Raw genomic sequence first — 13,480 nt, 5'->3', positions numbered from 1 at the left:
TGTTAACCCAATGAAAATTGCAGGAGGTCATTCGTTACCCAACATAACATAATAGTCTGACTCACGGTGTCATCGGTGTCATTCATTCAGCTGCCTCTGTCCACCAGAGGGCGCCAGAAGAGCCAAAGGCTGGCGGCAGCTTGTGGACAGAGGCAGCTGAAAGAAATGCTTTGCTGGGATGAAATGCATTATGGGAAGAAGTTAAAATAGCTGTTTTTTATTTTAAACTCTTATTGGTACTTGTATATTTCTTAGCTTTTGAGTCTTAAGTTGCCGTGTGATGAGTTTAGCGTTCTTTGTAAGATGACACCGTGAGTCAGATTAATATTGAGTAATGACCTCCTGCGATTTCCAGTGACAAGCTTGTTGTGAGTTTTTTCATTGCTCATTACTGGCTCCAAATAAAGACCTAATTGGTCCTCATGGGCTCGTGCACGCCACAATATGCCATTTTATTACGTGGACATGTGCGGTAAATATAGTGGGTGAGGCGTAAACCCAGGTGTGTCTTATACACCGGAAATTACGGTTCACTTTTTGTCCTGAAAACTCAAACCTGAAATCACAGAAATGCAACAAAATAAGCAGGATAGCGCAACAACTGTGACTTTTCCTCCACTTCTTCTCGTGAGTTGAGTGATGGTCAGTTTTTGGTCTTGAAGAAAGTACTTCCGGCTAGTTGACATGAAAAAGTCAGACCTCACTGCGCGCCTCCGCCTGCCCAGTGTTGCGTATGTGTTTCACAGTCTTTACATGTGCGGATGAAATCGACAAATTCATTTGTAACCTTTATTTAATTAATATTTTTCTGCACTTTTAATTGATAGTCTGTCACTAAAAAATATTATTTAAAATGAACCTACTATTAGATCATTATTACTTTACATTATTACATTATTACACTTTTATATTCAGTTTAATAGCTCAGTGTGTTGTCAGTTTAATTGCTTCTCATCGAGGCCTTCACGACACACACACACACACACACACACCCACACACACACACACACACACACACACACACACACGTAGCGCAATCAGAGTTGTACAACATACGTACGACTGATGGAAAAACACCGGGAGAAACCCAAAGATGCATTGTTCTCACTCACCCCAGCTTCACTTTCACTTCTACACAAACTTAACTTTCACTTTCTACAGGGGCGTGGCAACTGCTACATGGACTGTGAATTTTCATTCTGGCCTCCTCTTCTTCAATCTTCCTCATTGATAACAGAGTCCCGCGCTGCAACCAAATACTATATTGCTTTTTAATACAATTTGAAAACCTTTGAAATTGTGTGATAATGCATTACTTCTCTGAGCCCAAAGAACTAGGAAGAAAGGCTACAAAGAACAAATAGCCTTTACACCACCATAAAAATGATGGACTCCTATCTTTGAAGGGGGTAAACATACAAAGACATTGGGGATTATTTCCCCACTTTTACATATCCTCGTTTCTTTAGGGGCTCAACAGCTATCATTAAACATGATATAAATAGATAGTTAAAACTTGCAAGAATGAAAATGACACTCCTATCTTTTATTGTATGTGATTTTAGGCTGGAGCCTAGCTCCTTGTTCCATTTTGTGCCAGGTTGTCTGGGCGGATCACCTCTCCCCTCAACCACAATTGGGCTTGTGATAACAGATCTTTTAATATTACCCTCTTCGATATGAGAGGATTGTGAGGGTTCCAGCCAGAGATATTGAGTGCGAGCTAAGAGTTGTTCCCTTTAGGCTTGGCTTGAAATCAAAACTTATTACACCGCTGAATGACAACAGGACTTACATTGAAGCAAGCCTTTTTTTGGGCTAATGTGTCATTTATATGTTCCCTGAATACTGGCTCAATCAGATAATAGCAAACTTTTCACAGCGGCACCATCTGTCAGCATCTGTTGACCTACACCAACATTGCCGCGGCAATTGGTGGCACTGAAGCAGAGGTTTACTTTCACCTTGAAAGAGCTTTTGTTTAGTTTGGTCTTTGTTCCAGATAAAGCAGCACCACAAATGTCAAACTGTGTGTATGTGGCTTTGAACATCAAGCTGTTGACTTTTATCAGCACCTGCAGAGGCAATCAAGCCACTGCTCTTTCAGAATAGATGAGGTGTAATGATAACGCAATAACATTTGTCAAGGTTTTTATTTACCACTATGTTGGTTCAGTCTACACCCTAGCTTCCCAAAGTGGGGCACGCGTACCCCCAGGGGTACACCAATTATCATAGGGGGTATGTGAATAAAATGAAAAGCAATTAGCGCCTAACAATCACAATTACATTACGAGTGCGCCCGAACGCCTCACGGCGCAAGGAGAACGGAGCAGAAAGGAGACAGAACATGAGTTGTTCATTCTCTGCGTGCATCGTATCAACAAATAAGTACGTTGGATGGTTATTTTGTGCATTAAGAGTGTTTAATCTTGAAGATTGCGTTTATATTTGTCTTGCAATCCCCGCCTGTGGTGAAAACCCCGGCCCTGTGAGTGGGGATTCCTCTGCAAATGAAGCATTATCGTTGGCTGAATGTAATTTTACTGCTTCGGACACTGCTTCAACATGATAGTTAAACTTCTCCCTTCGATTTGGTATCAAATTAATATGCAGACTTAAACAGTAGCCATTGTGAGTGGACAAAAAAAGCAAAGCTCAAATTCAAGCTATTGAAACGGAAGGAACTGGAATAAAAGAGATATAGAAGGATCTATTATCTATTTATCGATGCTCACGTGAAACCATGTAAAATACACATTTTTGACCGGGAAGAATACAATTAATTAACCAATGAATTATGTTCAAGTTAATTCCAAGTTAATTACGATAGAAAGGTTTATGTTTTTTTAAGTGTGCAGGAGGAGGGGGTACATGGCTTCAGGTCGGATGTCTAAAGGGGTACACGACTTTAAAGTTTAGGAACCAAAGTGGCGTAGATTGCCGTAGGGGGTACGTGAATACATAATGTCATAATATATGATATATAAAAATGATATATCAAAGATGTTTAATTGTGTGGTTTATGTTTTTTTAAGCTTGCAGGAGTGCGGGGTACATGGCTGTGCAAAGTTTGGGAAGCACTTGTCTACATCATTCAGAGATGCACTAATCTTCAGAGGAGTCCTTGGAAAAAAAAGACATCCTTGACTAATTTCCTGTAACCATAGTGATAGGAAGTCCTCTCTGTGCTCTGTTCAGGAAGTGCACTGCTTCCTGTTGTTTTTACCAGCTTCCCTCCAGTTGTACGTGCTTGGAATTCTGCACTTAGTCTTAGGAAGCTAATCAGCCACATGTGCCCTGGCGGTGGTCAGGTTTTGAACCATTTTCTCACAATTTGAATGAGGTAAGTGATATTTTTTTCGACAAACTTGAGCAAGTAGTAGTTGTTTGTCCCTTTAAAATTCTAATCGGATCTGATTAACTGCTTCAAAGGCATGCTTTTTTTTTTTTTTTTTACATGAGAGACGTTATTTATATGCACACAATGTTTTTATAAAGGCATGATCAGTATGCGAGTTAGGACCAATTGGTCCATACCTGCTCGAGGAAATGGATTTTCAGAAAAATGTAGCTGGTTAAGAAAGTTTCATGAAGCCAACTTGGACGTTTCTGAAGCAACCCCCATCATATCAGACTTAAGAAAAAAGTAAGAATATATTGGTAAATTAAAATCATGATAAGTAGATCAATGCCAGGCATGTTCGGGTTGCACCAACACGGACTAGTTGGCCAAATTCAACCACCGTCGTAGTATCACAAGCTAAATGGCAGTGTTGTGAAAAGCTCTTCCACCTTGGTGGGACTGGCATATGATGATAAACACCCGAAAGTCACTTTCCCCTATTTTGTTTTTATTGAAAGCTGTAGTTTCTGTCCGACACGTATTGTACACATCAGGAAGCCACACTGGTAAGTGAATATGCACACATTCACATTTGGGAATATTCCACTATGTTGGGTTCAGTAAACACACCAATTTAGTGGAATCTCAGTGTGGAAGGAGTTCATGATGACAATATACAGCAATGGTAATTACTCATTTGACTAGAGAAGCTGAACTTCCCCTTTAAATTTAATTAAGTAATTGGTCAACAATGCATTGTTGCAGACTTACAACTGCAATAAAAGTGCACTACAATGTGCTTGAGTTTGTTCACTGCATAGCACGGAGGCTATGGTAAATCTCCATTGAAGCTCTAGCTTCAGCACATGGAAGCTCACAGCGAGAAAGTGAGACCCTGATTGGATAAACTGAGAAAACGTCACATCCAGGGAAGCTGAGCTTCACTGGTTGCCAATGGAGCAGCACGGTGATTTTGACTGACAGCAGTCAGATGAGTGAGCAGAGGTTTTTTTTCCCCCCTTTTCCACATGCGACGCAGTCACACAGATTTGAGAGGAGACAGCGGTCAGAGCAGACGCGAAGTCTCTTTTCCGGAGTGTATTTTTTCACAGTGATTCAGTTCTATGTATGTTCTCACTCTGTACATACTACATTGTAAGTAACAACATACTCCCAGTGTTATGGAGTTTTGTTTGTTTGTCGGTCCATTAAATCATATCACCCTTGCAGGACGAGTAGCTTGCTGGTTAGCACAGCCCAGCCGCGATGGCACCAGACCGTCTTTCTAAAATCATATTAAATGTATGAAAGACCCTAAAGAGCTTCCCCCGTTTCAAAGATCAGGTTGAGTATACAGGTTGAGTTCCGTTTTGAGACTGTGATATAAATCAGATTTTAGTGTAAACCGTAACTTATACCTAAATTCTACCCATATTCACTCCTAAGTCACTCACACTGTACGCAGAACACAGGAAGGACGTAGTCATGAATGATGACAAGTGCACAGAATTTATTGAATTTATTTCTCACCTTCTTTGTTAAACTGCTGGCACTTCTTTCTTTAGCCGCATGGCGAGTGGGCATTTGGTTTTGCTTAACACTACAATAAAGGGCAACCTGACTAGTTTGCTACATGCAATATTTGGAGAAAATTCATACGAAAACTGGGGTGTACGAAAACCAAGTTTAACTGTACGAGAACACCCTGCGATTGGCTGGCGACCAGTCCAGGGTGTACCCCATCTCTCGCTCGTCGCTAGTCAGCTGGGATAGGCTACAGCATACCCCTGCAACCTAGTGGGGATAAGCGGCATAGAAAATCGATGAATGGATGAATTACCCCTCCAGCATTCATGAGCATTCAATAATCTTTATCTTTAATGATGGTCGTAACGGTTAAGCAGTAGAGACCGAAAGAGCGGCCAATACTGGTGGGCGTGTCTCCCTTTTCAGACCATTTTATGATGTTAATTTTCACTTTCATGGTGATGGCTTTCCTTTTCTTTGGCTCACTGCCATTTGGGAGACATAATGAAGTGTAAAGAGTTATCTAATAAGCAATGTTATTCTGTCTCAGTGTGTCTTCCACCCAGCACGATGCACACACTGCACTCCAGAGCTGCGCATGGCACGTGCTTTAACTTGTTCTCGAGCGAGTCTCGCATTTACGGACCAAAATTATGCTCTAGCGCTTCATAACCACGGAATGTCGAACAAAGGAGATCATAAACCAGGGACCATCTGTAATGGCATTTTACTCGTACACAACTAGACAATGATTTTGCTCAATAATGACACATTAAAATGTGTGTAAAAAACTGTGGATTGTTCTTAAGAAAACACAGATCTTAAAACATCCATAAGTGGGATGAACTTGCTGTATATGTGTTGCTGCTCCGTTACTTATTTGTATTATACAGTATGTTATAGCCATTGGCGTAATTTTGTAAAACTTTAATTTGACATTTTTACAGTCTCCTCAAGATGTTTGCCCCTCGAATCTGTTGATCAAGCCCGGCAGTGATGCAGGTTGGCCCTGAGCTCACCAGCAGCATTTCTGTCCAGATCCCAACCCATTCTGAGACAGCTGCGCTTACAGCATCCAGACAGTCCTGGCTGAGGCCATAAAAAAGAGATGGATGGACCCATGCAAACGCCACAGGCTCCTAGGCCTTGCAGCTCATCCGAAGTAACTGGAAAATCATGCTGGAGCTTGGATCCCAGGGTGGCGATTGGTTTGGTGACGCTTGCTGGAGCTGTCATCCTCCTGCTCCTCTACAGACTCTTACAAACACGGCACAGGTGTGTATGAAACTGGGATGTGTTTAAAACTGCAGCGGGGAGGGAAGATTGTACTGTTGATTTGGATGAATATGCTTCTGCTGTTACCGGCTACATTAGCACATGCATAGAGACTGTTACCACCACCAAGTATTACAGAAAATACCCTAACCAAAAACAGTGGATGAACTGTGATGTAAGGGCTAAGCTACGTGCTCGTTCGACTGCATTTGTCATGGGCACCGCTGATGACTACAAAAAGGCCAGATATGACCTGAGGAGGTCCATACGGGAGGCCAAAAGACAGTACAGACAGAAGCTGGAGGGCTACTATTCCACCTCAGACCCTCGGCCAATGTGGGCGGGGCTCCAGCACATCACAGACTATCGACAGCAGAGTAGCGTAGCCACGTCCAGCCAAACCACACTTCCAGATGAGCTGAACGAGTTCTATGCCCGCTTCGACACCCAAACTCCTGATGAGCAGAGAGGGTGGCTGAACCTGGGGAGCACACAGGACTCACCTCTCATGGTGACATCAGCTGATGTGCGCAGGGTTCTAAACAAAACAAACCCACGAAAAGCAGCAGGGCCAGACAACATCTCAGGACGTGCACTTCGGGTTTGCTCATCAGAGCTAGCTGATGTGCTTGCTGACATATTTAACCTGTCGCTTGCACAAGCATCTGTACCGACCTGCTTTAAGTCCACCACCATAGTGCCCGTACCCAAGAAGAGCAACGTGACCTGCTTGACTGACTATCGCCCTATAGCACTCACTCCTATTGTTATGAAGTGCTTTGAAAGAATAGTCATGACCCACATCAAAAAGAGCATCCCGGCGGAAACTGTGGACCCTCTACAGTTTGCATATCGCCAGAACCGGTCCACGGATGATGCAGTCAACACTGCCATCCACACAGCCCTTTCTCACCTACAGGGCCAGGACACATACGTCAGAATGCTATTTATAGACTATAGCTCTGCTTTTAATACAGTCAGCCCCCACAAACTCACAAATAAGCTCCTCACACTTGGCCTGTCTCCCTCCCTCTGTAACTGGGTGTTTAACTTTCTCACAGGCAGCCCCCAGTCAGTCAGAGTCCACAATCGCACATCCAGCTCAAGAATTGTGAGCACTGGGACCCCACAGGGGTGTGTGCTAAGTCCACTCCTCTACACGCTCTTCACCTACGATTGCGTGGCCTCCCAGAACAACACCAGCATCATTAAATTTGCGGATGACACTACAGTCATCGGCCTGATCACTGGTGGTGTTGAAACATCATACAGAAGAGAGGTGGCGGACCTCATAGCTTGGTGTCGTGATAACAATCTCCTTCTCAATACAGATAAGACTAAAGAGATGATCATTGACCCAAGAACAAGGGAAAAGGAGCCGCATAGACCCCTGTTTATTGATGAGACTGAGGTGGAGAGGGTGAAAACCTTCAAGTTCCTTGGCACACACATCAGCGAGGACCTCACCTGGTCTCACAACACCCAACAAATTATGAAGAAGTCCCAAAGGAGACTGTACTTCCTGAGAAGACTGAGGAAATTTGGCATGCCCACCACAATCCTGAGTTGCTTCTACAGATGCACTATCGAAAGTGTCCTTACCGCCTCCATCACTGTTTGGTACGGTAACTGTACAATACGTGATAGGAAGGCACTCCAGCGGGTGATCAAGACCTCACAGAACATTGTTGGGGCAGCCCTCCCCTCACTGCAAGACATTTATAAATCTAGAGTCCTACGCAGAACACACAACCTCATCAAGGACAGCACACATCCACAACACTCATTATTCACACTCCTACCGTCAGGCAGACGCTACAGGAGTTTGACGTCCAGGACCACAAGGCTGGCTAACAGCTTTTACCCACAGGCCATCAGGCTCCTCAACGAAGCACTCGCACACGCCGCACGCAACACACGCACACACTCATAGCACTTTATTTATTTATTTATTTATTTATTTATTTATTTGTATTATTTACTTGTATTAATGTCTCTTCTGTTGTTGTTGCTTAATTTATTGGTATTTATGTTTATGTGTTTATGTTTCTTATGTTCTTATTCTTTCATTTGTTTTCTTTCTTTTCTTGGGAGAATGAACAGAATAAGATTTTCATTGCATGGTATAACTGCTGTTTTACTATGCACATGACAATAAAACTCTCTTGAATCTCTCTTGAATGAAGAACAGGAACTCGGAACTGCAAGATGCACTTTGGACTGAAATATGCGATACATAACAAAAACATTATTGGGTTAAAACTTTACAATAAGGTGCACACAAGTACAGTAGTTAATGAGGAACGAACCTACCTAACCCTAACCCTAACCACTACTCATTACTCATTAGTTCTTCATAATCCGTTACGAACTGCTCTAAATCTACGTGTCTTAGTCATTAGTTCCTCATTAGTTCTTCATTAGTTTCTCAGTACTGTATTTTTGTAATGTAATATTGTAGTACTATTGTAAAATTTGACCCATTACTGTATAAAAGTCTATCTGTAGGCTCATGATTACCATAATAGTGACAGGATAGACACAATATACCTCAGTCTGATACTGCGTCACTTTAGACTCTGCAGGGGTTCCTTATGTTGTGTTTGGTGAGTCTGTACACTACTATACTATAGTATGAATAGCTGTACTTTGTTTTTTCTTCCACAGGTTGAGGATGGTGAGTGCGAGGCATGCTCTGGAGTACCATAGCTTCTACCACACCGCCACCTACACACTCAAACATCCTTCGTCCTACGAGAAGCTGCCAGCTCAAAATGACAGACTTCCTGATTCTTCACCACCTGTCCAAACTGTTGCCACAGCCGCAGCGCCGGCCCCACCAGTAGCTCGTACACTCCCCCCAGCACCTGCCTATCCACCAGCACCTTCACTTCCGAAGACACCTTCTCTCCAGACTCTTCCTCTGCCTGTGATCCACACCACTCCACCAAGCCCCCACCTGTCATGGGGAGCTTGCTCAGAAGTAGATGTGTACTCTCGTATTGGAGCTTATCGGCCCTCCAGGCTCTCGAGCCTCTCGAGCCACTCAAAGGTCATTCTTTTTGAACACTCATTTCTCTGACCTGAGTGGAAGTGGAAGATGGTAGATAGGACGTATCGCAAATGTACCCTAAATACTGCATGACTGACAAGCTATACAACTTAAAACTGCTCGACTTTGCTTTTAAAAATTCTTCACCGTTTCTGTTTTTATCTTATCTACATTCATTTAGTAGGTAAAAACCCCTGGGACAGCCCCACCGATATGCAGGAAGTCCTGCGTAATGAAGCAAAGGAAGACATGGACTGTGGTCTTTCTTGTACAGAGGATATTATAGTATAGTTATATAGACATGTGTTGTACACATATACAATTGTGTCGATATTTGTTATGAATATTAAGCATTAAAAGTATCCCTTAAAACAGCGATCATCAACCTTTTTGAGCCCAAGATCCTTGGTCTTGAGAACCCTCCCCCCACTTCCCCCACCCACTGTGATACTTACAGCAATCCCTCGTTTATCACAATTAATTGGTTCCAGACCTGATCGTGATAAGTGAATTTCCGCAAAGTAGGATTTCTTATTTTTAAATAAAATATTTTTGTAGTTAGGACATCCAAAAACCTGTTTACAACCTTCTACCTTCTAAATATGTTTTTTTTTTAACATTGTTAGAGCCCTCTATACCAGTGGTCCCCAACCTTTTTTGACCCACAAATCTCCCGCGTACCGGGGGGGGGGATTTGTACATTATAGCGATCTAATTTATCTTATTTATTATGTATTGTGTAAAACTAAGACATAAATAACATAAAATTAAAAGCACAAAATGAATGCCGACCCACCATCCACCAGTTCAAGTTCCAGCCAAGTTTTTCCAGAAAGATTATTACATCGCTGTTTGACCTGTGTGGTAAAAGGCAGTGCGCTAGCATGAATTAACTTGAGACAAATGTGCACATTAGCACTCAATAAGTCATCAAAACTTACCTTTATGCATTCCCACATAGTATCAGCATTTGAGACCAAATATGAGGTGAAAGAAAAATGGTAAAAATACAGTAGTAGTCTATCTGTACGGCATGAGATACAGTTAGTATACACACAATGGACATGCGTCAAGTGAGGCGGATGTATCCGGCCACTTTTCAAAATAAAACATGAAAAAAGGAAATAATGGAAATTATTTTTTCTTTCTGCGCGGCCGGTACCAAATGACCCGGGGTTTGGGGATCACTGCTCTAGACATAAACTAACACCCCTACAGTCACCCTTACACTCGTATTACCCAATATAGTAGACATAACAGGAAAGAAGTCATTTAAGACATAAAAAAGACTCATGCTCATGTGTGTTGCTATAAATGTGTCAGGAAACGCGGAGCTGTCGAGTGCTTGACCCCCAGCATGCAGAGACAGGCGTCGGTGGTGGAAAATAAAAATACTTTAATAAAGCAGGTGCAGTACTTGTGCAGGATATAACAACAAAAGGCAACAGGGGTGGAAAAAGGCTCTGTGAAAAATATGCACGGGAATAATAAACAGGGCGTAGGAATGTTCACGTAACAGCACCGGCAACGAGCAAAGAAACAATGAACCAGCGCCGCACCTTTTAAACCCCACTAATTGCGATTGCGGCCAGCTGTGCACAATAACACCGGGGTGAAGCGGCTGCAGCCTCCCCCCAGCAGCACGTGCGGCACACTAAAATAAGAGCGCAGGAGAGGAAGTGCTCACTCCTGTCCTGCGGAACATGACAAAATGTTTTCCCTAGACGAGATGAGTGAATGGGATTGATAGTTGTGCCTGTTGTGAGATAATCCAAACCTGCAATAACAGCCTGTTGTTCCGGCGATTAATGACATTGCTGACACCTAGTGACCAGTGTAGAATACTACTACTTTGAATGCGTCTTTTGCATGCCTTATATTTGTATTTTAGTTCATTTTTAACCATTTTTATGCTTGAAAATGATTAAATCAGGCAAAAAAAATATGGAACATTAGATTAAATATGCATGTTTTGACTAATAATAGGCCTCATTCCACTACAAAACAGCATGATTTATTAATTAATATATTTTTGAAAACCCGTGATAGAGTGAAGCCGCAAAATTTGAGCCGCAAAATGGCAAGAGATGGCCTTACAGATTTTTTTTTTTTTATTTTGTAGAAAGTTTTTTTTTAAGTGATACATATCTAAAGACAAAGCTTTGCATTAATATTGGTTTGTGTCAACATTTTCTCATTGCGTCTTTTACTCTATTTTTACCATTTATTTTAGTTTATTGTGCTCAGTTTTGTTTTTTGCATCGTGCCTCTGCTTCTGTGGCTCTTTGGGTTCATCTGCGAGCAGAACACAACTACAGCGAGCCACGGTGGTTGAGGGGAGAGAGGGGGGATTTTGTTGCTGCTGGAGCTGGTGGATGTGTTACAACAGTCGGCCTTAACGACCCGTGGAGGTCAGACATGTGGATGAGCACGTGGTGTGCGCTGGCACCTCGGGGACTGGGCTCAGGGCAGGTTTGGCAGGATGCGTGCCTGGAGAGTAGGGAATCGTGCGGGCATGTTCGGGGGTCAAAATGCATGCCTGTTGATATGGTCACTCTCCAGCAGGGGAGGGCACTGATGTGATAATGCATGTATTTTTACACTGGCAAAGTCCCAAAGATTGACTAATTAATTGCAATCGATGGGTTGGCGACCCCCGCTGTACATATAATCATGACATGAATGTATTACCTTGAATGATGTATCTGAGTGGGTATTCTCAGGGCAATGAATCGATTGCAACTGGACTGTGCAGGTTGTCTTAGAAGACAGTTGGCCTCTCATCCAAGCAGCCTTTATCAGTCCATGCTGAAAGACTAGATAGGACAGTTCTATTTGGAAAATTATTAACAATTGTGATTCCACCTAAACTGGGCAGGCAGAAGTCTCACGGCACTGTACCTTAAAGACTGTCGTAATATATTGTCCAAAACTCTAAAATCATCCCTTTTCAAGAATTAACCCAGAAGTTCCACATTTGTAAGTCAGTATCTCCAGTATTTACAGCTTAAATCAACCATGCTACCCCAAATTAACAACATACCTAACTCCCAAAACAAAACAATCATCATAGAGGAATTTTTGAACATAGATAAGTTACTTTCAAGGATACAGACTTTGGCAAAAAGCCAAATTTACAGCTCATCCAATTCAAGATTATCCACAGAATGCACTACACGGGTGAAAGATGATATAAAATGGGTGTCACAACATCAGATCAATGCACTTATTGCTCACTGCACACCACAGGCAATTACATGCATGCTTTCTGGCACTGTACACCTGTTAAGTTGTACAGTTTTGGACACAAGTCACGGCTCACCTGTCACATATATTAGGCTGCACACTATACACTGTTTAAAGCCCGAGCTGTCGCCAAGAAAACCGTCCTCCTAAACTAGGAAACAAGAAACATGGAGAACATGCAAACATCAGAGTCCTGACCGTGTGGCCAACATGCTAACCACTAGGCTACTATGCAGTGAATGTACAGTTTAAAGTACAACTAAAGCTACATTTCTTTGGAGAAATGTAATGATGATAACAAATATAACTCATAAGAGTTTAATTTAAGAGCCGATATCTAGCAACTTCCATGGTTTCCTTGATGATAACCAAAATCACTGAAGTTTTTACGTGAATAGCTATAGCATTGTACTGCCAAAAAAATAAACTCTTATGAGCTATTTTTGTTGTCATTGTTATATTTGTCCAAACAAAGGTACTTTTAGTTGTATCAGGCATTAACATGAACAAGAAACTGAAGAAACAAGGGCGATCTGATCATTTTTTCCATGACTGTTTATGACACATATAAAGAGCCTAGGTGACTGAACCAATGAGTGAACCCTCTTCCTGTGTGTTTGGAGGTGAGAGATAAGGAAATAAGGAAATTTATTATTGCAAGACAGTTTTTTTTCTAAACGAGCACTCTTGTCACATTTTAATCTCGCAAGATCTCATGCCTCGTGACACCCCTATTTATAGCGCGTTTGAAAAATACATTTTCACTTTTGTCAGTCTTGAATTAGCAAGCATGACCTTGTACCTGTACGACACAAAATTCATTTCAAGGAAGGAGAGTTGCAATTAAATATTTTGGGCATCCTATTTATCATGTAAGGATCCAGCCATTCAGTCAACATTCTGTTATGTAAATATGAATCACCACCAAATTAAAAAATCCTTTTTCGGTTGATAATATGCAACTGCTGCTTTTCTGCAAAACTTTATAACACAAACAACTTTTTTTAAAAAGCCTAAAAAAACAAAAGACCAGT

At 41.9% G+C, this 13,480-nt stretch overlaps 1 long non-coding RNA gene across 1 annotated transcript; it reads left to right on the top strand.

Annotated features, from left to right (window-relative positions):
* Positions 1-3,206: 3,206 nt before the first annotated feature.
* On the top strand, positions 3,207-12,804 carry LOC129170028 (uncharacterized). The gene is made up of 3 exons (XR_008566519.1): positions 3,207-3,346; positions 5,821-6,148; positions 8,816-12,804. It is a non-coding gene; the product is annotated as an uncharacterized LOC129170028 (long non-coding RNA).
* The last annotated feature ends 676 nt before the right edge of the window (positions 12,805-13,480 follow it).

The sequence above is a fragment of the Dunckerocampus dactyliophorus genome, chromosome 17 (assembly GCF_027744805.1).
Source record: "Dunckerocampus dactyliophorus isolate RoL2022-P2 chromosome 17, RoL_Ddac_1.1, whole genome shotgun sequence".
Taxonomy (NCBI): domain Eukaryota; kingdom Metazoa; phylum Chordata; class Actinopteri; order Syngnathiformes; family Syngnathidae; genus Dunckerocampus; species Dunckerocampus dactyliophorus.
The sequence above is the reverse complement of the archived record's forward strand: the minus strand, read 5'-3'. Positions and strand labels throughout refer to the sequence as shown.